Here is a 9,426-nt window from a genome sequence, read left to right as displayed (position 1 = left end):
TTTTTCTCTCTCTCTTTATCAGCGGCTAGGAAAGGGTTTCGGACGAGGGAAAGGGTTTCGCATGGGTAAGGGGTGGGAAGGGGGGTGGTTTTGCGAGGAAGCAAGGTGCGAGGGGGTGGTTTCGCGAGGGGGCAAGATGGGAGGGCGGTGGTTTCACGGAGGGCGGGGGGTGGGTTAAAGGCGGTTTTGAGGGTGCAGTGGGGGAAGGGAGGGGGCAGTTTTAGGGGTGGGGCTGGTGAAGGGGGTTGTTTTCAGTGTAGTGGTGGTGGAAGGGGAAGGGGGAGGTTTCCGACAGATTCCGATTAGGATAGGGAAAAGAGCGATGGTGGCTGGTGGGGAAGTGAGGGTTTTTTTTTTTCAATTTTTAATTTTTTTTTTTAGTATTTTTATTGAACCACTCACGTGTCAAAGAAACCTATTATTTGATGACCGGTTGAGACTACTAGTGGAAAACTACCCCATAATTGTGATTATTAGATAATAAACCTTAGTTGGGATTTTTAGTTGGGTCAGTTTGCTTCCAAAAGTCCCAGATGACCCTTAATTTTTTTTTAAATTACATATGTCGCATTTCTATCGGTTAAGAAAAAAAAAAGAAAAAAAAGCCTAAAACAAGAAAAACCCTCTTCCCAGTCACCCTCCTCACCAAAAATCACTACATTCTTACCCCCCTTCCCAACCCCACCCCACAATTCCGGTCCTTTCCCTTATTCTTCCCCCGATTCCGGCCCAATTCCCTTCCCCCATCGAATCCGACCCCATCAATTTCCTTACCCCCGATTTTGATGAGATTTTATTTCTCTCTCTCTTTACAGGCGGCTAAGAAGGGGTTTCGGACGGGGGAAAGGGTTTCACAAGGGAAATGGGTAGGAAGGGGGTGGTTTGGCGAGGGAGCAAGGTGCGAGGGGGTGGTTTCGCGAGGGGGCAAGGTAGGAGGGCGGTGGTTTCGCCGAGGGCATAGAGTGGGTTAAAGGAGATGTCGTGTAATACCCCTGAAATTCGGGTCATTGTAAACAATAAGAGTAACTATTTTCTTTCAAAACCGACCATCGAACCTTGGGAGTGTTACTGCTACACTTATTTTCCATAGAAAATAAATGCAAAGCAAAACGAAATACCATTTATAACTAAGTGATCTAAGTGGCGACAAGAATAAAATAGTCGTTACATCCAAACTGTAAAACATTTAAAACATTAAATAAAAGAAAAATAACTAAGTTCAGAATTAACTAAATTGTCTTAGCTACGTGATTATTCTAACGTCTCCTCACACGTAACTGAGTGCCCTTTTACCAACCTGCAAAATGAATCAGAAACAAGAAAAGAGAGGAAACTCCCAAAATAAGATAAACTGAGTAATTCCAACTCCATCCCGTAAAATAATAATTTTGGTTCGAAAAATATTTATACAAGACAATTTTATCGACATTATAATAAGTCAAAATCAAGTTGTCACATAAACATTATTACTTTAGTTAAGAAAGGGAAAGAGAACGCCAGTAAGTCGGGACTAGTCCCTGTCACCACCTACTTTACAGAGGGTCGCGCGTAACCCTAAATGGCCATAAATTAAACAGAATGTCCCTAGTGTGCACACCCCTCACTAATACCCATTGATTAGGAGGAAGACTAAACAGCAATATACGTCAATTTAAACCAACTAGTAGCAACCATAACCACTAGTGGGCAACCTGTTCTTCACCCTTTCAGGTTTCATTTCCCTTCTTAATTTAATGTATATATTAATAGATTAAATTGTCCGGCCGCATTGCACACGAGTATTGCACAAAATCAATTTAATCCCAAGTAACAATATTTTAACTTCAGTATTTTTAAAACATAGTCAAGACATGCTAGTTACAACTCATTTTCCCAATAGGCCTTGGAGACCATCAATCACATATAATCAATCATCCAATTTCCACGATTTTAATTATATATAAAAAAAAAACTCATACGATTCCAAATAATCAAATTTTCGAAAATACCATACTAGTACACAATTATAGAAAAACTAGTATATAATATAATTCCATAACATCATATGAAAACACATCCACCACGTATAATTACGTAAGCACATAGTTGGCACACAATAATTTAAAACAATTTCCTAACGGGATTCTAAAGATGATGGACATTAAAAATTACCTTGAGTTGCGCGTAAATCTCAAGGTAAGTAACCTCTGAAACGTTCACCCAGTAGCCTCCGTCTACAAATAAATAGATAAACGAGGTCTAAGTTAGTAATACTATACACCACTTGCTATTAGATTAGCAATCTGAAAAGAAACAAAATATACTCGAAGTGTAATCATACGAAGTACTAAGGTTTGGTAAAGTTCGGTTTTATAAAAACAAAAGAAATCCCTAAACCAAAATCGTGACTATATATATTACGAGTAAACAATCTTACTCCTCCCATCATACTGACAAACCCATAAAGCTATTCCTTTCTTCCGATTTTTTTTAAAAAAAAAACAAAATTCTTATGAAAACCACTGTAAGTACAAATATATACACTAATTGTATAAAATAAGGAAGCAAAGTCCAATTTTTTTTTCTTTTTAAAAGAATCTAACAACGGAGGAACTATCAATTGAAGGTTAAGTCCACCATTGAAGGGACTATCAATTGCTTACCAAGATGGAGATGAGTTTCTGAAATTAAGATGGTGGTGAAAACAATGGTTTTGGGTAGATGCTTTGTGAGTTCAATAAGGTACGGTATTATCAAGAGGTATTTATAAATTAGAAATCTTAGGTTCAAATATTCTAGAAGTTTATTCAAAAGGTCAGATAAAACTCAATTCAAATTGAGTTTGTTACAAGTTCCTACTAAAAGATAAGCTTAAAATTTATTTATTTTTTTTATCAAAACCAGTTTCTGCGAAATAGGAAACCAGATTTTTTTTTTTTATCCGAAAATAAAAATAATAATTATTAAAAAAAAAAATTTATAAAATTTGAAAATAATTATAAATTTAAACTTTATACTAGAAAAATCGTTGATTAAATATAATAAAAAATTTGGTGTATTACATCTACTTCCCCTAAAAACGAAAGTTCGTCCTCGAACTTTAAAGTTAGCCCTCAAAATTAGGCTCGCACGATGACAAAGCTAAGTTAGTATTGCATTCTACTCCCCTTTAAAAGTTTCGACCTCGAAACTTAGAGTACCTGTTCAAAAAGTTCTGGGTAGCGCTTTTTCATATCATGCTCGGCTTCCCGAGTTGCTTCTTCAGAATTCTGATTAGACCACAGCACTTTAACTATCTTTACTGCCTTATTCCGAGTGTTTCTCGTTTTGGTATCAAGAATTTTCACTGGGCGCTCTTCGAAGGTTAAGGTCTCATCTAGCTCAATAGTCTCTGGTTGGATAACATGGGTAGGGTCATGAACATACTTTCGGAGTTGTGAAACATGAAAAACATTGTGAACATTGGCTAACTCCATGGGTAAGGCTAGTTGGTACGCCACCTCTCCAACTCTCTTTAATACTTCATACGGCCCAATGTATCTAGGACTTAGTTTCCCTTTTCTACCAAACCGCATGACTCCTTTAGTAGGTGAAACCTTAAGTAAGGCCTTTTCCCCGACTTCAAATTCCACTATTCTCCTACTCTGGTCTGCATATGACTTTTGTCGATCCTGAGCTGCCTTCATGTTTGCCTGTATGAGCCTAACTTGCTTCGTTGTTTCTTCAATCATTTCTGGCCCCAAAGTCAAAGACTCACTGATATCACTCCAACATAAGGGACTTCTACATTTTCTCCCATACAATGCTTCATAAGGTGCCATTCCTATGCTCGCATGATGACTATTATTATATGAAAATTCGATCATAGGTAACCTTTCGTCCCACGATCCACCAAAGTCCATCACACAAGCCCTCAACATGTCCTCCAGGGTCTGAATTGTTCTCTCTGTTTGTCCATCCGTAGCAGGGTGAAATGCTGTGCTAAACTTCAGGATAGTGCCAAATGCTTGCTGAAACATTTCCCAAAACTTTGATAAAAATCTGGGATCTCTGTCTGAAATGATATCTTTAGCAACTCCATGTAGTCTCACAATTTCTTTCACATAGGCGTCTGCCAGCTGATTCACATTCTAAGTGTCCTTTATTGCTATGAATCTTGTTGTCTTAGTTAAACGATCAACTATGACCCAAATAGCATTCTTTGCTGCCCTTGAAAGCGGTAATCCCATCACAAAATCCGTAAAGATAGACTCCCACTTCCATCCTGGCACATCTAACGATTGCAGTTTCCCTCCAGGTCTCATATGTTGTATCTTCACTTTCTGACATGTAAGGCACTTGGCCACAAACTCAGCTACTTCACGCTTCATGTTCGGCCCACCAAAAATACTGCTTAAGATCTTTATAGAGCTTATCTCCTCCCGGGTGTACAGAGTACGGGGTGTTGTGAGCTTCTTCTAAGATCTTCCTTTTGAGATCCTCATCTTTAGGAATACACCATCTCCCTTTGTATTTCACTGTTCCACTATCATCAACATCAAACTCAGTTGTTGCTCCTTCTTCTTTCATCTTTCTCACCTTGGTCAACCACTCACCGAGCATTTGCTTCTCACGAATCTCATCATATATGGTAGGTTTGACCGACATTGCATTCAACTGCGCGTTTACCTGGCCATACTCTATCACTTCCAAGTTCAACTTCCTAAATTCTTCACAAAGTTCCTTGGCTAAAATCATCAAGTTTACTGTATGACTTGTTTTCCTACTCAAAGCATCGGCTACCTTGTTCGCCTTTCCTTCGTGATATAGAATCTCTGGGTTGTAATCGGTTAGAACCTCAAGCCATCTCCTTTGTCTCATGTTCAAATGACTCTGTGTGAATATGTATTTCAGACTTTTATGGTCCGTATACACCTTACATCTCACACCATACAAGTAATGTCTCCAAATCTTAAGAGCAAATACCACAGCTCCCAACTCCAGGTCATGAGTAAGGTAATTCTGTTCATGCTTCTTGAGCTGCCTCGACGCATAAGCTACAACCTTCCCATGTTGCATAAGTACACACCCAAAGCCATTCTTAGATGCGTCACTATACACTTCAAACCCTTCAGTCCCTGATGGTAAGGTTAAGACTGGTGCTGAGGTAAGTCTTCGCTTCAATTCTTGAAAAGATTGCTCACATTTCTCATCCCACTGGAACTTAGTAGTTTTCTTCATCAGATTTGTTAAGGGTTGTGCTATCCTCGAAAAGTCTTACACGAATCTCCTATAGTATCCAGCAAGCCCTAAGAAACTCCTTACTTCAGTCACACTTGTTGGTCTTGGCCAATCAGAAACAGCCCGGATTTTAGATGGGTCCACCTCAACTCCTTCCCTTGAGATCACATGGCCTAGAAATGCTACCTTCTCTAGCCAAAATTCACATTTTGAAAATTTGGCATACAACTTCTTTTCTCTAAGAATCTCCAACACTTTTCTTAGATGTCCTTTATGCTCTTCTCTATCCCTCGAGTACACTAAAATATCATCTATGAATACCACCACAAACTTATCCAGATATGGCTGAAAAGTTCTATTCATGAGGTCAATAAAAGCTGCCGGCGCATTAGTGAGTCCAAAAGGCATAACGGTGAACTCATAATGTCCGTATCTCGTGCGAAAGGCTGTCTTTGGTATATCTTCCTCAGCAATCCTCAACTGATGGTATCCCGTCCTCAAGTCAATCTTTGAAAAGATCCCCGCACCTTTAAGCTGATCAAATAAGTCCTCAATCCTGGGCAATGGATATTTGTTCCTTATAGTGACATTATTCAACTCTCGGTAATCAATACACAACCTTAAAGTTCCGTCCTTTTTCCTCACAAACAAAACCGGTGCTCCCCACGGTGAGACACTTGGCCTTATATAGCCCTTCTCCAACAACTCTTCTAATTGTACCTTCAGCTCTTTCATCTCTACTGGTGCCATTCTGTATGGTGCCTTAGAAATAGCTCCAGTCCCAGGCACTAAGTCTATTTTGAAATCCATCTCCCTAATTGGTGGCATCCCTGGGATTTCGTTTGGAAACACATCTTGAAACTCCCTCACCACTGGAATGTGATCTATGGACTTCTCTTCCACACTCACATCTTGCACATGACATAAATATATAGGGTAGCCCTTTCGGATATAAGAATGAAAAGTCATGGCAGACACAATATTAATCCCTGGTTTTGACACAACTCCCTGGTAAGAGATTCTATTCCCCCTTGGTCCCGTAAGAGACACCTTTTGGGTATGACACTCAATTCTAGCCTTGTACTCGCTAAGCCAATCCATTCCCAATATCACGTCAAATTCAGTTAAGTCAAACTGAATAAGGTTTGCAGGCAACTCAGTTTCAGCAATGTTAACTGGAATGCCTTGGTATAGGGACTTACAAGGAATTACCTCCCCAGACGGAATTGTTATGTTGGTTTGACACAAAGATGAAGGTTTTAAAGCATATTTATTCACAAAAGAAGTGGCTATAAAAGAGTGAGATGCCCCAGAATCAAAAAGTAAGTAAGCAGGTTTTGAGTTCACGAGAAAAGTACCCGTCACAACGTTAGCGTTGGAGTCAATCTCGCTCTGGTTCATGACATAGATTCTTCCATTACTGGTCCTACCATTGCCATTGTGGTTGCTTCCTCCGCCATTGTTGTTGTTCTGTCCATTCCCTCCTTGAGCATTGCCATTTTGGCCCTGAGAATTGTTGTTACTGAAGCGGTTGTTGTAGTTCGAGTTCCTCCAATAACCACCTCCATTGTTGCCATTGTTGTTACCTTGCCTCTGAGCTTGATTATTGCCATTCTGCTTCTTTGGACACTCAAATTTCTTGTGACCAACCTCCCCACATTCAAAGCAAGTAAGCAAATCTCCATTGCAGTTGCGTCCTGGATGACTCTTGTCACATTTACGACATGGTCGGTTGCGAGATCCTTGCTGATTCTGTTGTCCTTGGCCCCGGTGGTTATTGCTTCGATTGTTGTTGTCACGACCTCCCTGCTGACCATTTCCATCGTTCCCATTGCTATTACCCCCGAGTCGTGGTCTTTTATCATACCCTTGATGGTTCGATGAGCTCTCACCATTCCCCTTCCTCTTGTGCCTATCCTTGACCTCCTGCTCTCGCTTCAAAATCCTTTCGATATTGCAAGCTCTATTGTAGGCCTCCTTATATGTAGCAGCAGTACCAGCCCCAATCACCTTCTTTTGGATCCTAAAAGTCAATCCATCTTCAAACTTCTGAGCCTTGGATCTCTCATCAGGCACTACATTAGGACAAAACCTAGCATACTCATTGAATTTCTCAGCATACTCCTGCACACTCATACCAACAGTTTGGTTAAACCTACTGAACTCGCTGTACTTCTGTCTCCTACTATGTTCAGGGAAGAAACGATCCCTGATTGCTTTCTTAAAAGCCTCCCAATTAAAATTTTGTTGAGCTCTTATGGTGGCTCCTTCATTTTCCCACCAAATATCAGCAGCCTCACGTAAATAGAATGTGGCTTGGTCCACCTTCTGAGCGTCAGGGGTACCGGCAGCAGTAAAAATCTTGTCAAAATCACGTACCCAGTTCTCAACCAACATGGGATCTTCCTTCCCCATAAATAGTGGAGGTTCCAATGCAGCAAGTTTCTTAGCCATAGCAGCTTGAGGGTCGTTGTCATTGTTGTTGTGGTTGTTGTTGTTCAGCTGGTTTTGCAACAACATTCCAAGGTTCTGGTTCATTTGCTCAAGAGCTCTCAACCTTGCAGCAAGTTGTTCGGGAGTCTCGGCCATTTGTGCAGTTCTTCTCGAACGAGACCTAGTGTAAACGTTGTAATTTTGCATACATAATCTGCACAATTTCAACACTGGTGTTACCACCATACACATTTTAACACGATTTATTTAGATCGTGTGAATTGCAATTAAATTAACAACCACATTCTTTTATGTAACACATCATTAGTACATATATACAAGAATTAAGCATTTATTAAATCTCGATAACATTCATAGAGTCGGCCAATTTCCAAAACAAATAATGCATCAACTTAGCATTAAACTATAGGTTCGCGCATTGCTCTTGTGATCCTACTATACTCAACCCCGTCATTACTATACTTGACTAAAGTAAGCACAAGAAAATAGGGGTTTTGTTTTATACAAATGCAATAAAAATGAAATTATTACTACTTTATTAAGTTAATTAATAATCATAAAATAAAATATCATAAATATGCTTATCGAAAATATTTTAATTGCAAAAATCAAGACAAAATGAAAATCATCTTTAAAGTAGCACACTAGCTAGTGTTAATTATTTCGATAAACTACTAGTTGCAAATAAACGAAAACTACATTATAGTTTCTAATCATAATAACTAGCTTTATTTGTAAAGGTATTATAAAATTATTAGATAAATGCAACTAAAAATTTTCAATCATCATTTTCCCCTTGACTCTCACGAGCTTCATTTTCCTGAGGCTCCTCCTCCCCATCATCATCCAAGTTATAGTCATATTCCCGCTTAGCTTCCATCATTGCTCTCTCCAGGTATTCCATAGTAAGGATCCATCTTCCATTATAATAATATTTATCATTTGGTTGACCTTCAATATATAAATCAGCATACTTCTTCTTAAGTTGAGAATAGGGTCCCCTCACACATAGTGTGTGTAAAAGAATTTGAGATCGTCTCTCCGGAGTGAGGTAATCGGATTGGCCCTCAAGTACATTGTAATGAAAATGTTCAATGCAAAGATTCAAACGGTAGACATAATGTCGAATGTCTTTATTATACTTCATACGGATCACATAGGGAGAATCGGGTAATACCATTGTACTCTTCCTAGCACTGGACTTTCTTGCCGTTCTACGTTCTCGTACCATCGTCTAAGAAAATAAATAACCACATCATAATTAATTAAATAAGTACTGTAAAACACATAGATCCCTTATCGTGATTCCCACACTCACAACTTTCCTAAGCTTAAATCAATTTACAAAACTTATGTACAAGTTTTAATCCTAAGTCTTTACTTTAATTCATTTTAGTCCCTAAATTTTGAAAAACCTGGCTCTGATACCAATTTGTAACACCCCCAAAATTCGGGTCATTGTAAACAATAAGAGTAACCCTTTTCTTTCAAAACCGACCATCGAACCTTGGGAGTGTTACTGCTACACTTATTTTCCATAGAAAATAAATGCAAAGCAAAACGAAATACCATTTATAACTAAGTGATCTAAGTGGCGACAAGAATAAAATAGTCGTTACATCCAAACTGTAAAACATTTAAAACATTAAATAAAAGAAAAATAACTAAGTTCAGAATTAACTAAATTGTCTTAGCTACGTGATTATTCTAACGTCTCCTCACACGTAACCGAGTGCCCTTTTACCAACCTGCAAAATGAATCAGAAACAAGAA

The sequence above is a fragment of the Chenopodium quinoa genome, unplaced genomic scaffold (genome assembly GCF_001683475.1).
Source record: "Chenopodium quinoa cultivar QQ74 unplaced genomic scaffold, ASM168347v1, whole genome shotgun sequence".
Lineage (NCBI taxonomy): Eukaryota > Viridiplantae > Streptophyta > Magnoliopsida > Caryophyllales > Amaranthaceae > Chenopodium > Chenopodium quinoa.
This window is presented reverse-complemented; position numbering follows the sequence as displayed.